Consider the following 19071-nt stretch of genomic DNA (forward strand, 5'->3'; position numbering starts at 1 on the left):
AAACGACACGTGGTTGTTTACTCCGCCTTCCTGCTGCCACCTTTCTAACCATAAATAGACGGTATTTCTTTGTAAAAAAAAACGTATTTTTAGTAGCTACCTATGTAATTTGGCCAGGTTTTCGTTTCCATGGAGTCATACTCTTCACGGATTCCGCTATCGTCTGACAACAACAATTACATTTATCATAATCATCCAGTCAATAATGGACCTGGTACGTAGTTGGAATAGAATAGGATTTTAAAGTACTTACTGCTATTCCGAGATCGTTGGCAATATCAGTAACGGGAAAGCCATCATTTTTCATGTATATTATTTTCTTTTTTATGTCGTTATCAATACGATACGGGCATGCCATTATGTTATTTATATCACAAATATATTTTTCTAAGGCTGCAAATATAAATAAAATCTGAGTACAAAAATGCAAGAAGACAATTGAAAGAGCTGTCAAACGTCAATAATATTAAATATGGAAAATAGATTGACTACGTAAATTCAAAGGAGTTTGCAAATCAAAGACAAATTACTAGCAGTCTTCCCTAATAAATCTAATAATTGAACCATTCAGATATTTGTGAGCACTTTGGCTACTCTGTAAACCTATCTGATGAAACGCAGCATTAAATTTATACCTAATTGCAAACAACGCTACATTTAAAGTGTGTTGGGATAAGTCAACTATACAGGATGGATTTTCTTTTTGGGTCAGTGAGAACAGCTACCAGATCCCGTATGCTCCGAAAAGTAGCAATCATTTTTGATCCTGGATATGAATAAAATCGATTGACATCTAAAAAATAGTTTGTCAAAAATGATCTTTATCTCGCAAACTGTATGTTTTTTCCCAAATCTGTAAACGCTAGGGCTTGCAATTCCAGAACTCCGAAACTCCGGTATCTCGGACGATTTTCCAGTTCCGGAATTGAGTAGTAACCCAATACCGGAATTTCGGAATTCCGAATTTCCGATATAATTGTTTTATTAAATGGAAATTACGTTTTTCTTATAGAACTGAAACCGAATTATATAGATGACTTTCATATGATTTTATATTCTTTATAAAATAATAAAATTTTATAAAATAATAATTTACACAATTTTATTATTTTTTAAAATAATAAAATTGTGTATTTAATACAATAATAAAATTGTGTCTTCTAATTAGCCAGTGATTTGAAGAGTTTAATAATAATTGGTTGATTAATCTGCAGCAGATTCATAGAGCTTAAGAGTTTTGATTGTTAATTTTATTTTATATTATCTATATAGGTACACCTATAGTAATATCTCAGGCAATACCTTAAAGGTGTTGTTATAGTATATAAGGCAATACCTTAAAACAGGTTCAAAAGTTTTTGCCAATTCCGGAACCAGTTCCGGAATTCCAGAGTTGAAGCCCAGTCTCGAAAATAAGTTCCGGAAGTTCCGGAACTGAAAGTAGTCCGACATTGCAAGCCCTAGTACCCGCCAATATAGGTATATTATTGCATTAATTTAAAATCGAGAGATGGTCTTCTTAGAGTATTTTTGCGTAGTATCACGGGATCTGGTAGCTGCTTTCACTGACCCAAAAAGAAAATCCACCCTGTATAAGTCAAATAAATGCTGACCACTAAAACGTAGATGACATTTAAGTACCACTCATAGTAGATCATACTAATGTGTTGATTAGACATGTTTTTCAAGTGCCGTTTCAGATAAGATGAAATAAACAATGAACCATGATGCATAGTTTTAACATATCCAAATTGCACGAGACTCCTGTTTCCTCCATAATCACACCCAGTAGCTTTTATTTAAGAACTGCTTGATGTGTTGAGTTTGAATAACTAAATACACTGATTTTTCAAGAGCAAACACCAGATTTAGTCTTTCCCGCCAGAGCATATTTTCGAGGCACCTGTTAAAAAAATGAAGAGCAATCCGTAAGAGATGTATGTGTCGACAAGACTGTATAAATATGTATACACCTGTATTGAGATTTGAACCTTCTTCCCCCGTAATAAGTTCTGAAGTGTATACATTTTTATAGACGCGACTGTATATTCGCAGCGCGTCTTGTTCTCGACTAATTAGACCGACACTAATTCAACTTGATGCCAAGTTTCGTCGCAATCAAACTAATCAAGGGCTCTTCTTATCGACATCCGCTATTATGACATGGCGCGCTCGGTGAGAAACTAAGCGTTGCGAATAGCTGACATTGGCAATCCCGCGGCCCCGTTCTCTTCATTTCCATTTTCTAAACGCATTGAGTTACAGGACTTTTGAAAAGGGATGGATATATCGTATGACATTACAGTACTCTTCTAGAGGACTGTCAAATTTTAAAGTTCGAATTTGCTTTATTGTCGATTTAGGGTGACTATTCAAAAATACCTATTGTCTAATAGATTACATACTAACCAGAATGCTTGACATCCAGCTTTAAGGAATGTTCTTTTTACGTGTGGTTCATTTTATGCTGACCCCTACGCATAGTGATTCAATTTTTTTTATGAATAAAAACATAACAATGAATCTTTCATAGACGGCAATGACGTTGAACAATAAGGACACCTCATAAGGTATATTTTGCTCTAATGTTCAGATATTTGTGTCCACTCCTCTCGCTTAGATACCTTTGGCGATGTATGCGTTCAGATATTTTTACCTCGCTGTGTGTTCAGAAGTTAATGTAAAATTGGTGCTCATATATTTATGAAAAACTGGATGCTCGTATATTATTGGCTTAATATTGTGAAGAATTTATTGAAATTTAGTCTTGCTCAGAAATATTTGGACACCTTGGCTGCTTCGATATATCTGATGGCGACTGTACCTTTTTTTTTGTCGGAGTGGGGAATGCATTACGCACCGTCCCCCCAGCCGCGGGAAGGCCTTGATGGGGGGGTGTGTGGGACTCCCTCCTTCGACCCCCTCTCTTATCGAGAGGGAGGGAAAGAGGTTTACCCACTAAACCCCACTCCGGCGTTTCGCCCTCTGTGCCGTTCGGGAGAGCGTCATGGGATCATCGGGTCTCCTCTGTCCACCATGGCGCCCTCCGGTTGGCGACTGTACCTAAGAATGCCATAATTATGCCATAGCAAATTTGGTAGGACTATTATTCTACTTAAAAAAAAAGTACAAAAAGTTACCTAACCCACTTTTCTCTTAGGAGAAAATAATTATGCTCTTTTAATAGTAGGTATACTATACGATTATCTTATGATTGTAATTTTTTAATACCACGTCGGTGGCAAACAAGCATACGATCCACCTGCTGAAAAGCGGTTACCGTAATTATTTTTTTAATTGCTTCCGTAATTTAAATACTACTTTAAACGATGAGCTAAGTATAATTATTTAGGTGCTAACATGTATATGACTACAAATATTAAAAAATGTTTCGCTTTACAATATTTAGGTGTCAATAATTATTTTAGTCGCCAAAGTATTGTTTAAAGTTCCTCAGCAATACTTTGGTCGCTTGAATTTGCTGCCGTTTTTTCAATAATAATGATGCTTAATATTTGAGGCTCATATTTTTTTTGTCGCCACAATATTAATACACAGCCAAATCATATTATTGTATGCCCGTCTTAACTTCCCGTTTAATATTTTCGTTGCCTGGTTAATTATATGCCATTGTTTTATTGCCCAATCGGTTTCTCCTTTTGTTTGCTTTGTTCGCTGGGCACACTTGATCCTGGAATAGCCAGGTAATCACAAGCCATTTTTTTCAATTGAGGCATTTGAAATTCGTGGCTTTTCCACCAAGACAGTACCTACATCTATGTCTTCTGGTTCTAGGGGCAGTGACAAGTATTTATAAAATTCGTCTTGGTTTACATCCTTTTTTCTGTAAGTAGATGACAGAAAGTCGTTTCCGGACAAATTCATCTCAGTGGTTCCTTCTTCATAATTATTTTGCACCTTTTCTTTTTCTTGGATAATTTTGCCTATTTCGGTTGAAAATGCCAAATTTTCATTTTCATTTAAATAACAACAATTTTCATTTAAATACAACTTTGGACCGCAGTAGCGGTATATACAATCTTGTTAATCATTGCTGTTGCACATTCATTGATTAATTCATTCCCCAAGTTATTTACAATATGCTTTTGGATTTCATCCACTATCGGAACGACACAGAATATGCTTGGATATTCGTCATAGACATCAATAACGTAGCGTCGTAGAATGGTTTAAAGAATTTAAGTAGAACGTCTACTTGTTCCCAATGTTCTATTTTGTATTATTGAAATTCGGTCACGTTGCCCACAACAACATTAAGTAGGTCGAATTCCACCTCGTGGATATTTCCCGCAAGAGTGACAATCTTTTCACGCCGTTCAAATCGCAGTATTCAAAGTATATTTGTTTTTTGTTGGGTGAAAAGTTAATAATATTCACCAATTTAGAAATATTGTGGACACGACAATCAACTTTTTCTAGACCTCTTTTGCCAACGAGATTTAAAACGTGTGCTAAGCAACGTGTATGAACCACGTCTTCATAGTCATCGTGGAATAACGTCGGCATCTGCATTGTTTTTACATTACTTGATTCGTTGTCTGTAGCTATCGATACAATTTTTCGTCTTAAAGAATAGTTATCAAGAATTTCTATTACTTTTGATAACAAATGGTCACTTGTGTGAGGATATGGCACTATATCAAGGTCCAAAATAATGGCAATGGCAACCAGGCTATTATTCAGCATAAAATGAACAGTCTCTGCAATGTACGGTTTGTTAGTTGCCGACGTCCAATAATCCAAAGTTTAGGAATATTTATTTACTATAACAAGCATTAACAAGCGATTTATTAACTGGTACTGTGTATTCTCAAAGAGTGTTTTAATGCTTAAGGTCAAATGTTGAGGATTCGGTAGTGAACGTTTGTTTAGTATTGAGTGCGATGTTTTAACTGAGATTTTTTTATCGTATTGTTTAAATTCCCACCTGTTAAAAAAAAATAGACTAGCGACAGGCTATGCTTACGTTTCAAGGGGTTAACAACTAAAGAAACCCCCGGAATGTTCGTACTATTATTCGAACTCATTATTTTTATTACCTATATTCGTTGAGGCACAATAAATATGAAAATTACTTCAATAATTATGCAATGTAATTACAAGTACACTTGTCGTAAGTAGCAAATTTTACAACGTATCCATTTATTTTTTTCTGTGATTCTATTACAAAGAGCCGTGTTAGGACAATGCAACCTAAGTATCAGGAACTGACTATGAATATGGATGGTATGTAGGTACGTACAGTCAAAAACACATTGAATACAGACAGTGCCAAAAATATGTATAAATAACTTTATTGCCTGTACCAAAGTATATAATACGGGACAGACAAAGGCCACACAATAAAGCGTACCCCTGAAAAGTATGGGCCTTTTAAGCTTAAAACTAGATGGCGCTGTTTCGCAGCCTGACAGAGGCCTAAATCATATTTTCCCGAAATATTTTTGCGTGTTTTTATTTTTTATAAGAACAAATGACATGCTTCTTTATTTTAATATCATGATATCACGTCAATACACAAATTTGTAAAAACATAAATTTGTAGGCCTCATCAGTGTAGTTACGATAGTATTTAATAGGTGGCGCTAAAAAATGTGGTACGATTCGTAGTATGGAGACTGTATTCAAACTAGATATACTCTTTAATAAATAGCTAAATGTAGACAAAGCGCATTGTGAAACATGCGGAACATACAAACAGCTGAGGTGCCTGAAGTGTGTACCTACGTATAGGTAGGTAATGTAGAAATCCGAAAATTTACAGTACAGAAATTTGTGCATTTTGTGAGTGCATTTTTTGCTTTATGTCGGTCCATTATTATCCGAAGGAGTTTGTTTTGGATCACGTTAAACCAGATGAACTGAACACCATCACCATAAGAGCAGTTAGGCACCCGAGGAAGATAATTATAAATGTAATTTTCTCAAGGATGCTAGAAAACGGCCGCATTTTATTCAGAAAAATGGACACTATAAGGTCACTTAAGAAAATAAACTGTATGACATTTTTTGTATGACCGTTTGTTTTATATCTTAATAAATAAATAAATTGAAGGGAAGTGCCTCATTTTCTACACTACTAAGTTGGAGTAGGTCGCGTAATCTCCTCTGTCTAAGTGGTCCTAGAGATAAGTCCAGTTTAGTTGAGTTCTAATAATAAATCAGTTGTTCAAAAAGCCTTAAGTGTAACAAAACATTCAACGACTACAGAAGTCTTTATATAAAACTCGAGTCCTCCTAAGTTAAAAAAAACTAACGCTTCAATTCAATAACTGAAAGTCTATAAATATGAGTAGAGTCTTAGAAATGGAGACTCAAAGGCACAGACCAACCCCTATAGACATCTATTACAAGACGACTCGCGGTCGCCAGCCTTCCTAGTATTTGCACTGATATAAGCGCGGGCGCTCGCCGTGCCCGATCAGTATCGACCAAGTAACAGACCCGAAATCAGCGCGTGTTTTTCGCACAAAAAAATTGGAAAAGGGTATTTTGATGCCTTAAAGATGTCCACCTGTAGTGTGAAATGGTGTGGAAAGGTAACAAGAAGCTCAAATTTAAAAACAGACGGCATTACATTCCACAAATAAGTCATATTTATAATTTATTCAGAGCCGGCATAGGTCAACTTACATTGGCCACTTACGCGTCAGTAGAGGGACAGTCATACTTCTGTCCCTTTTCATCTGGCGCGACTGCCCGCCGTCCTTGAAACGGCCAATCACAGCGCGCTTAACACATTCCCCGCCCGCTCCTCGCACCCCAAACACTGGTGACTCGTATCGCGAACCAAATATACAAGACTGCCACTCTATAGGAGGTTCTCTGTGCTCAAAGGGCTTGAGTTTTTACCAATACTAAGTCAAAACTGATGGTCAAATATTAATCCTGTGTCGAGAGATGGCAGTTACTACTACACAGTTTTGTTTACAGTCATTATTTATCCTAGATTCTTTTTGCTAGACACCGACGCTCGGAAGACGCTAGCGTGTAGTGGCTTTAAATCAAGAGTGATCATTGATAAGGACGGAACCCATTGGATTTTTTTCCTTATAGAGATGGAAGCTGTGTGTATTTTATGTTATTGCACGGTGCGAGGCATACGAGTTGTATTACATTATTTTATGTGATTAGGGTGCTGAATTATATGTAACCTCAACAATCCGCAGTGTTAATTAATATCGCTTGTTAGTTCTTTTAACATTATCATTATTTGCTTAGTGAAGTGGAGGGAATTCTGGAGTACTAAATTGCCATGGAACTGATAACAGCTAAATTTAGGGTGCTGGGCAATAATATCGCTTGTTAGTTCTTTTAACATTATCATTATTTGCGGGGCAATAGGGTACTTGTAAAACCATCAATAACGACCGACGTTGGGTGAAGTGGCACGATTGTATGCCCTACAATGTAGCAAGACATAACGAACGCACATACAGAACAGTGGTTTAAGGGTTGTAAAAATAATTTCTCACCACACCAACTGGTAAAGGCTTTCTTTGTTATTCGAAAACAGATAGCAAAATTGCATTTTATCCACAAGAGTGCAAAGTAATTTCATAATTATTTAAACTTGATGTCGTAAACTGGCTGCTAGATTTTACCTATAAATGATGATTTTGAATCATAAATATTGAATAAATTGATGGATTTGATTTAGTTTGATGTTTTGTAGTCAGTATTTAGTTCTTGTGGTGTGGTGAAAATGTTTGTGTTTCACTCGGTGGTAAAGTTTGTTTCACCTTCGTGCCTTGAAACCCTCGCAACGCTCAAGATTGCACTGTTTGAATACTGGAATCTTTCGTTTTTCTCGGGTATCAATATTGACACGTGCGGTTAAACAACAACTTTGCTCCCTTGTAAAACAAATAACTAGGTACTATGAGAACAAAATCGCCACTACTTGAAAAAATTGAACCGGTTCTATACCTCTAATGATACTTGTCTTCACCACAGATTTGGATGTGCGAGATGTTTTACACAGCTTATCTCAACGAATTTAGACTTAACATATATCGAATGAAATTTTCATTACAGGCTCTGAAAATGAGCACATTATATAGGTAGCACGATTTTTAGGGTTCCGTACCAAAAAGGAACAAAAAAAACGAATAGTTATGAACCTCTACAAATTGAAAGTATTATTTTTTAATTTATTAATAAGTATTAAATACAGAAAATGGCCAAAATGAAAGGCGGCCAACTGTAAATGTCAAGTGATAAGGTCAAGTCTAGGTCAAGTCGGGTGTCGTTAGAAAGATCTCAAACTGTACATATAAAATATATATACTTTGTGTTATGGAAAAAAAAATGCCTTTTTTTTAAGGCTGTAAAAAAAGAAAATACCGTCGACCCCTTATCTCCGAAGTTGACCAACGAAAATTCATGAAATTTTTTCAAACATGGCTGCTATAATAAATATTACAGGAAAAATAAAATCGTACCCGTATCTTGAAAACTTTTTATTTATATATAAAAAACATTTCAGATTTATATTTTCAATTTAACCACCCTTGCGGGTGTTTATTGAACCTGTTATTTCTACAGAATAACAATGAAAATACCCGCCGGTTAAAATCGGTTCACGAAATAAATAATTCTCCGATAGAAATCTACTTCCATACTTTAAGCTCACGCACATTAATTTACTTAAGTTGCCGATAGATGTCGCTGTACGATGAGAGCTCATTTTCTACATCGCATTTTTTAAGATTTTTAAGGCTGAGTCAGGAGTCCTTACGATATCTCAAACTATTAAAGTCGAATTGTCTTGATTTTCTTTGGACGTTGTCTGAATAAAATTGTATATTAAATATTACTTGTTATGAGGGAAATTGAGTCTTGAGGGATCTAGCCAAGTCTGTAGAGTTATATTGATGATTCAACTATTGAACGTTTGTACGGAACCCTCGATGGGCGAATCCGACTCGCACTTGGTCGGTTTTTTTAAAGTAGTGACGATGTTATGACTTTCTGATATTTCTGCCCTTGTAAATATCACATGAAATAATATGATAACAGTCACACCCCGTTAAGCAAGCAGAACTTGCGGTAACATTGCTCAATGCTACATCTGGGAGCTTGAAACTTACAATTGCAAGCTTGAAACGTTTGAGCAACGTTTGAGCCATATTGATGTTAAACGCTTTCGGCCGCGCTGTAGATAAACCCTGTAAGTTTCCCAGATCGGATTTTTACAACTTTCTATAACTTTGAATAGCAATGTTGCTGATACATTGAAATATAAACTTACTAGAAAGTTATGACGAAAACTTTTAAGAAGTTCATTTTTGTACATTGCATCAATAGCACATTATGCAACTTGTCCGTAACATACATGCTATTCATTGCGGCAATGTTACATTCATAATACACCAAAAAGTTTGATGTTGTATATTGTATTGACTTTTCACCGATACCTTTCAATGCGTTACAAATATAACATTGCTTTAATAACTCTAATGAAGTTCCTTGCAAGTTACGCATGTAATGTACCTAAAAGTAGCTCTCATAATGTTTCATTTGAAACTTCTGGAAATGATTATATTTGGTATGTTGTGTCAACAAATCACTGGTAACTTTTGTGAAAGTTACTTGTGAACCGTTCACACAATATTTCATAGGGATATTTCAGGGAACGTGATTTTTGTGGTTGGTAGGACGTCACAAATATAACTGCCCGCAAGGTGCTCTGCAAGCTGCGTGAGCCTGAGCGAGCCTCGTGCGGCTGCCAGCTGCCGGTTCAAAGAGAACTCGCTTGATTCGATCGCGATTCTATTGAAACAAGCTAGATTCTCTCCAAAAGCCGACAGCCAAAGGCTAGCGCGCGAGTACGCTCGACAGGTTCGGATCCGTGCGCAGCTTACAGATACTACCCAGCATAATTTTAATGATTATGTATGATCAAAATAACTATAAACGAAAAAGTCAAACTTAAAAAATACCTCACACAAAAATCATTGATTGTAAAACAAAAACATGGATATACAGACAACATAATTATTTTATTTAAAGTTTTTTCTTCAGACCGCAAAAACAGCACCATACTAATGAAAAATGATATGAATACTTATGTAGAGTTAGACATTTGAATTGAACATAAATGTTATCATAATACACACAAACACTATTTTAAAACACTGCGTGAATACTACGACGGTTAAGAGCCCGCAGGACCCGAGCTCCTTCTCATATTTGAGGAGACCACCCGTCGCGCTGAAGAGGCGTCACTAAGGCCGTTCGCAGACGCACCTTCTCAAGTCCTCCTCGCCTCAAGTAACATACCTGCAAAAAAATAAATTCATTCAATCTATAATTCTGATTGTACACATGAAACATGAGTTTGCCGCTGATGAGATGAAGGATTTATGATAATTATTTTGTATGATTTAACTTATTGATTATTTGTTTGTCCTTTCCAGTACTCGGGACCATGGGGTCCCGGACATTTGGGAGGCATGTGTGGGGCCGAAGCCAACAGCACGGCCTCTGTGCTGTTGGCTCGGCTGTGCTTTCTAGACAATTTACTCTAAATGTAATGTGACACTACCCGGCGATTATCCCTGTCCGCACTATAGTAATGCACCCAAGGACAAGCGCCGGTTAGTGTAGAACTATTGATAGAAAAAGGTAAATAAAAGAAACCGGGCTATTAGGTTGAATTGCTGGTGGACTTGTAACCGGTACTATGGGAGACTATGGCACCTGCCTTGATCATATTATGTTATAAAAACATGAAAAAATAGGCAGGCGGTGACTAGCCAATTATTATTATTTGCCTGCTCTCATCCTGCACAGTCTCCAATACGTCTGCACGATTTCTTAGAAACTGATAAGTCTTCAAGAGGAGACTTTGCAGTGTGGTTTTGTACATGGAATTTTCCTGTACTTAAAATATTTTATACCATACAAAATTACAAATGAAGCATTAGATAATTATAAGAAACACATTGGCAAAAGTTATTTTTAAATCAAATTTCTATTGAATATGTCTGATAGCGTACATTGGGGTAATTTCGAAAGTCACAGAAAAATCACCATTATTTCCATCATATCAATGTTCCCCTTTCGAAATTACCAGAGCATTTCTGTGGTTCGAAATTGTCCCAACGCACCCTAAATGAGTTGACGTCACTAAACACGAAAGTCGTACTATTTCCATAATTAGCAAACTTAAAAAGAAGCTGATTTGTGTGCTACTCTGCGGCGGCGGCATATGTACGTATGATGTTTATGACTATACCTATACTGCCCTGCTAAGCCGAGTGGCGCTGTCTCAAAACCAAATGATTTTGGAAACGTAAACGTCAGTGATATTATTATTTATTTAGGTAATCACAAACATAAATCTCTAATTAATTTACATAGTATCGTTAAACCAATAAGGTTTGTCTCGATACCTATTCCACAGATACCTATAGATACTTTATAAGTTAATTATGGATTTTCGTTTGAGATAGCGCTTTTCGGCTTAGGCCTCCTAAGTATAGGGGAAACGAAATTAGACTACACCGGTCAAATCTTACATGAAAATCGCAAGCTAGTTAAAAAACAAAGTGTGATGTAAAGCTGGATTTTTTGGTATGTTATTTGTTGGAAGAGTCCTTGGGGGAATGTAAGACTATATTTTGCAAGCTATATTTTGCAAAAAAAAAAGTGTGCTAACTTCGTAATTTAAAAAAAAAGTAAAAAAATCGGACTTTTTTTGGTTTTTATTTTTTTATTAAAAAACTATGTGTTTTTGGTCAAAAGTTGCTTTGTAATGTTGAAAGCGCATTAAATTTCAAACAGTTTGACATCTTTTTTATCAATGTCCGTCAAATAGTTTTCGAGATATGAAGCGTCAAAAAAGGTTAATTTTTGACGCATTTATAAAATGTAGCGTTTTGCCAATATTTTTAGACAAATATCTGCAAAATACTTCATGATATGATATATATTGCAATATAACATTGTATAAAATTTATTTTGCTTTAGTTTTAGTGCAAATAAAGGTCAGTAAGACGAATAGTTACTTTGGTAAACAAAAAAAAATCTATAAATAGAGAAGCCAAGAGTCTGGTAAATTGGTTAAGGTATAAATAGTTTACGCTAAAAGTTTTAGGTTGAAAGTGCTATCTATTCGATCTAACTTTCTTTGATATACCTTTATCTGAAAAAATTGTCTCAGCTAACTTTGCATCGATTTGACTATTACTAATGAAGAAATAAAATACAGTAAAATTTTGAAGTTTAGTAAATTAGAAAGATAAAACAGAATTAGTTACATTTTACTTTTTCCTTTTTGAGGGTCCTAGTCCTGCATCTTGATGGCACAACTCCTGTAGTGATAGAAAGTCCACTTGAGTTGTATTTGACCATCAATTGCTGTGGAATAAACTACGGGAACGGAAAGCGCCCACGCCAATTATTAAGATACTGGAGAAGTGGTATTCCCAGCAGAAGAACGTAGTAAGATGGAAGTCAACTCTGTCCACAGCCAGCGGGCTAAACTGTGGCGTGAGACAAAGAGGCAGTATGTCTCCGGCTCTCTTCAGCGTGTACATGGATGGGCTGTCGCAGGCTTTGACCAGTACCGAGGTTGGCTGCTCCATCAATGGGCAAATGATAAATCACATCGCATATGGAGACGATATGGTCCTACTAGCACCATCTGTGGGAGCTATGCGTAAGTTACTTGCAGAATGCGAGAGATACGCCCAGCCAGCATAACATGAGATACAATCCGGACAAGTCTGAATTTATGCTCATGGAGGCAGCACATATGCCCACGAATGTACCACCTCTTTTGCTTGATGGAGTTCAATTGCGGAGAGTACACGAAGTCAAATATCTTGGCCACATCTTGTTGTCCAGTTTAAAAGACCAGGAGGACATAGAAAGGCACAGGCGAGCCACCGCAGTAAGGGCAAACATGTTGGCTAGAAGATTCGCCAAATGTAGTGACAGCGTAAAAAGACAGCTGTTCCTCAGTTTTTGTACAAGCGTGTATACTGTCGAGTTATGGTCCGACTACACCTGCGCGGCGGTGAGAGACCTGCGCGTGCAATACAACACATACTATGTACTGATATTTCGTTAAACGGAGAATACTATGATTCAGGCACGTCCACGACAACGCTCGTGAGATTACATCGATGTTATTGGCCCTCAGTGATATGCTTTAAAAACCAGTCCGTACAAGAACAATTTCGGAACAATCTGATTCAATTAATGAGGGTTTTCTACTCGTAAATATTTTTTCCGCCAAGCGGCGATCCTGAGGTCTTTCTGACCGTAAACTTAACTTACTAAATGAATGTTGATTTGATATACGCAAATATGTATCTGAGTAATACTATAACAGCCCCCAAATAATAATAATTCGTTCTCCGCTACGCCTCTTGTAAATATATGTAAACTATCCCATTTGGCCATTACCATCCACCGATTATTTCTGATCCAGTTATACTAGACTTATGATATAATCCTATTTTTTTAAATAACTCGCACTCTTTTGGTCTTAAATGAAAGCTAGTGAAATTTTCTACATTTTTATTTTACAATTTATGTAATAGCCTGAGTTGTTTTGCTGATATCTGTCTCAAAATATTAGCAAAACGAATATTTTCATAGAAAGGGGAAAAATGGTCTTCTTTTGACGCTTCATATCTCAAAAAATATTTGACGGACATTGATAAAAAAGATGTCAAACTGTTTGGAATTTAATGCGCTTTCAACATTACAAAGCAACTTTTGACCAAAAATGCATAGTTTTTTTAATAAAACGGCAGAAACCAAAAAAAGACTGATTTTTTTACTTTTTTTTTTAAATTACGAAGTTAGCACACCATTTTTTTGCTTGCAAAATATAGTCCTACATTCCCCCAAGGACCCCAAATAACATACAAAAAAAATGCAGCTTTACATCACACTTTGTACCAAATTTTAACCCATTTTTTATTTCTCATTTTTGACCAGTGTATCCACGCTCAGTGTAGGGTTCCGTAGTTTTCCGTATTTTTTATTAAAAACAACTGAACCTATCAACTTCAAAACAATTTTCCTAGAAAGTCTTTATAAAGTTCTACATTATAAACTGAAATAAATGTCATATACAAAGAAAAAATGACCAAGGCATTCTATATTTCCTATGAAATAATTTAATTTGGTCTTAGAGTGAAGTTCTACATTTGTATTTTTTTTTTTAAACATATGGTTCAAAAGTTAGAGAGGGGACACACTTTTTTTCCTTTAGGAGCGATTATTTCCGAAAATATTGATATTATCAGAAAACGATTTTAGTAAACCCGTATTGATTTTTAAATACCTATCCAACAATATATCACATGTTGGGATTGGAATGAAAAAAATCAGTCCCCACTTTACCCTAACAAAACATTTTTTTCCGCTTCTTATTTTACCACTTTGTCGGCGTAATTGATATACATAATTACATATTGGCACCAAATTTCAGCTTTCTAGTGCTAACGGTTACTGAGATTATCCGCGGACGGACGGACGGACGGACGGACGGACGGACAGACAGACAGACAGACAGACATGGCGAAACTATAAGGGTTGCTAGTTGACTATAGAATTCTAAAAATGATGTGAGATTGAGATGATTATTTATCAATACATTTTTATTATAGGCTACTTCTAGTAAAATCAGTTTCTTTTTAAGAACTCTCAAAACGAATTTGAATGATTTGCTGATATGGAAATTAAACGAAAACGTGTCGACTGACGTCACGGTCAACTCCTATGATCATTATAAATTTCAATGAGATTTAAATAGAAATTGGGTTTAAAAATATGGCAGATTATTTTTAAAGGAAATTTCTATTTAAGTTTTGCTTCGTCAATATCCTCGCTCTTGTTATCACTACTGTCATTGTTGACATTTTGTATTTACTGAATGAAAATACAGAAATAAATTAATGAAGAGAAGGGTAAAATGTGCAAGCTAACCAAATTCCACCGGGCCAAACAAGGTGAGTGAGTGCACTGTCGCGCTGACACGTAGATCTGCAGTTGGAGAATGGCCTGTGGCACGAAGTAGCAGAGCACTGCGCCACAACCATCTGAAATGTCCGGTGCGTGAGCTAAGCAAGTGAAAATAACAGGGAGAAGCAAATATGCAGTGTTAGTTAATGAGGTGCAGAAACAGTTAATAAGAAAACCCAGGAATATTTATGAACACACACAAATAATTAGCAATTAAATGAACCCAAATGCTTAATTTACACAAATCTCTTGGGTTAATTAAACTGAGCTTGGACTATCAAAGGGTCATGTGGGACTATTTACGTGACGTGACGTTTTTATACTTGGTACACAATGAAACACAAAATAAATGTTGTAGACAAGATACAAATATTGTACCCTCGACGGCTTTATATTGTCAAGTTGTAATATCAGGCAATCACAACTGACTACATACCTAAGGGTCACTTGCACCACCGAAAATGGAGGGTTGACCCGAGGCTAACCCACCATTTCATATGGAATTTGACAGTTGATAGCCCACTAACCTTGAGTTAAGCAGTTGGTACAAGTGGCCCTAAATGAATTTATGCTTAACTGGGCCCTAAATGTCTGACGGAGGCACTAAAGATTCGATAAATCTGATTCTGTATCTGTACGTATTTACGTAGGTGGATAACTACAACTTTATAAAGTAGCAGACACTGAACAAAGAAACACTATTTTTTTTTCATAAACATTCAGTTTATCTTTAAATTTATATGCATGTAAATAACAAGTTACTTGGAAACTTGAAAACAACTCTGTGTTGATAAATTAGAACCAAATACAACCTTTGCAATTACGTACCGACAACTGTACTAGATTAACTGTATGTCACTTACGATTTTACAAGCTTTGATAATACTAAGTAACACTAATTATTATGCCACGAACTCACGACAATATTCACAAGTCAAAAAGGAAATCAAAGTAGACGTATAAATGGAACGCGCAACTACATACCTTTCTAAGCTTAAGAGAGATCTGCCGCGTCATTTGTAACCGACGAGTCCGACGACGACAGCGTGATGACTTGATAATAATACAGGCACTGGGATAGACTTCACTGGCCATTGCACGCAGGCCGGATCCTGTTGTTGATCGCCAACTTGTCCAGGATCGCGGCAGATGATGGGGCATGGGCAAAAACAACCCTGAACCTGAACACAGTATAAAAATATATTGATTTATAATGTTAAAAATAATTCGCGGATGCGACATGTAGGTCGTCGATTCAAGTGGGGCGCGAAGGCGGCGTAAGCGCTACCCGCGACGTGACGAGCCGTTTTTCTGTAATATGATATATTACACAAACCAACCTAGTCCCACAATAAACTATCTAACAGTTAACTGCCACATAGGCTGTAAATTGGTAATTAAATAGCAAATCTCACCATATTTCCGTCAGCTAACTCACAGAAGGACGCGCACCACGATAGAATAAATAAAAGATGGCGTCGCGTCGCGGTCCGGGGTTGCCAACTCTAAAACCGTGTTCAGAAACCGAGGGAAAATTATATTTAATATTATTTAGTTCCGTTACCGTCAGTGGCGAAAATGCATATCGTGATTTCGCTAGGACGGGTATATACAGGGTGTAAACCTAATACGGGCGAACAGTATAATAAGTTGTATTTGATAAGAAACGGCCCCTCTTAGTAATTAGTCTCTGGCATATAATTTATAAGTATTTAAAGAAGAAAATATTAATTTACGTGAAATGATCAATTAATGGTCCAAGACTTCCAAGAGCTGGCAGGATTTTGGAGTAGGTACTTGAGGCAACCTGTAAAGGTGCTCAGATGCTTCTCTGATCATAACCAACATCAGGTCTGCAAGTCTGGCAGCTGGGGAGTGGGGCTTTATCGAGCTATGAATTATTAAAGATTTAATTTTTGGGGCCCATAAAAGGTGTTTGAGGCAACCTGGAATTATTAAAAAGTGAAAGTAGAGTTCCTCAGATGTCGCATAGTATTTATGCCAGATCATTTGGCCGGGTCCTTCACCGAGCCAGAACAGTGCAAAGTGGTAAAAAAAGAATTCCAAAAAAGGTTCTTGCGGCAATCTGTCATTTTTACCAGTAAAATATGAGGGTCTAAATAGCCATCGAAAAATAATGCCATGACATGAGGTGGGGTCTGTACCCTGCCATTCGATCTTGAAAGTATTTTTTTTAGTTTTTCGTAAATAACTCGTAAACGGTAGCCCACAGCAAAAAAATATGTCAAACAGAAAATATGTACATAAAATTTTCTACAAGAAAGGTTATATACATTTTTTCGATAGGATCAATATAGAAAAGGATAATTTAGTAAGAAAGTTTTTTTAATCGATTAAATGCTCCGTTTTTCGTCCATACCTCGTAAACGGTGGCCCACAGCAAATAACTATGTTAAACAGAAAATATCTACATAAAATTTCCTATAAAAAAGGTTATATAAGATTTTTCGCTAGGATCATTTTTTTAGTTGGAATGTATTTTTAAATAGATTACATGGGCCGTTTTTTGTTGATAACTTAAAAACGGTGGCTCACAGCTAAAAAAAAATAATGTTACACGGAATTAATCTACATAATATTTCCTACAAGAAAGGTTCTATAAGATTTTTCGCTAGGATCAATATTTTAGTAGGTAAGTTTTTTTAAATAGATTAATTTTAGTTGGAAAGTATTTTTAAATAGCTTACGTAGGACGTTTTTTGTTAATAACTCGAAATCGGAGGCTCACAGCCAAAAATAATGTTATACATAATTAATCTTCATAATATTTCCTACAAGAAAGTTTCTATAAGATTTTTCGCTAGGATCAATATTTTAGTTAGAAAGTATTTTTAAATAGATTTCATGGGCCGTTTTTTGTAAATACCTCGTAAACGGTGGCTCACAGCTAAATAAAATGTTCACAAGAAAATATCTTCATAAAATTTCCTACAAGAAAGGTCCTATACATTTTTTCGCTAGGATCAATGTGTGAGTGTGTTTGTCGGTTACCATTAAGGCGAGATTTACTTGTATCTTTTATGCATTTAAACTGACAAAGTGGCTTTATAGCAATCGACAAAGTGGGACGTTTTCACGTCCACACTCACATATTTTAGTTGAAAGTATTTTTAAATAGATTGCATGGGAAGTTTTTTGTTGATAACTCAAAAACGGTGGCTCACAGCCCAAAATAATGGTATACAGAAATAATCTACATAATATTTCCTACAAGAAAGGTTTTATAAGAGTTTTCGCTAGGATCAATATTAGTTGGAAATTATTTTTAAATAGATTTCATTGGCCGTTTTTGTAAATACCTCGTAAACGGTGGCCCACAGCTAAATAAAATGTTCACGAGAAAAAATTTAAATAAAATTTTCTATAAGAAAGGTTCTATACGTTTTTTCGCTAGGATCAATTTTTTAGTTGGAAAGTATTTTTAAATAGATTACATGGGCCGCTTTTTGTAAATAATTCGAAAACGGTGGCTCATAACCGGAAATAATCTATATAATATTGCCTACTAGAAAGGATATATAAGAATTTTCGCTGGGATCAATATTTTAGTAGGAAAGTTTGTCTTATAATTCTTTCTGAAGTGCAAATTTAGGAGTTTCAACTCAAATCTCAAAATCGATCAACAAAAAGCGGCCCATTTAATGTCGCCAGTATCCTTGGTACAATGCCTCAAGGGCCTATTTTAGACATTAGCTAGCTTTTAAGTTTAGTCTTAGTTTCTTATATAATTATGTAAATATGTTCATGTAAATAAAGAGATAAAAACATTAAAAAAAAAATGTTATCTGCAAAAGTATTGTTTGACTAGAAGACTATTATGCTCATCAACATTATGACAAGAAACAATTCGGTATTACAAAAATCTGCGAAATGATTTATGCCAAAGCATATTCTGCGTAAGGTGTTTCTGCCAAACGTGACTTCTGCCAAGAACTATTATACGAATCAAATGAGTAAAAAGTTTCTGCCAGAGAATAGTGAACCTATATAAGTTTTTTCGCTAGGATCAATTTTTTAGTTGGAAAGTATTTTTAATTAGAC

At 35.8% G+C, this 19071-nt stretch overlaps 1 protein-coding gene and 1 long non-coding RNA gene across 6 annotated transcripts in view; one reads left to right on the top strand and one right to left on the bottom strand.

Annotated features, from left to right (window-relative positions):
- LOC125241765 (DENN domain-containing protein 1A-like) overlaps nucleotides 1-19071 on the top strand; it is a 109460-nt gene that overhangs the window by 29291 nt on the left and 61098 nt on the right. The gene's annotated exons all lie outside the window — the stretch shown is intronic.
- Nucleotides 14713-16835, bottom strand: LOC125241767. The gene is made up of 3 exons (XR_007178764.1): nucleotides 16425-16835; nucleotides 15994-16190; nucleotides 14713-15086 (listed from the first exon to the last, which is right to left on the bottom strand). It is a non-coding gene; the product is annotated as an uncharacterized LOC125241767 (long non-coding RNA).

Source organism: Leguminivora glycinivorella, chromosome Z (assembly GCF_023078275.1).
Source record: "Leguminivora glycinivorella isolate SPB_JAAS2020 chromosome Z, LegGlyc_1.1, whole genome shotgun sequence".
Classification (NCBI taxonomy): Eukaryota; Metazoa; Arthropoda; class Insecta; order Lepidoptera; family Tortricidae; genus Leguminivora; species Leguminivora glycinivorella.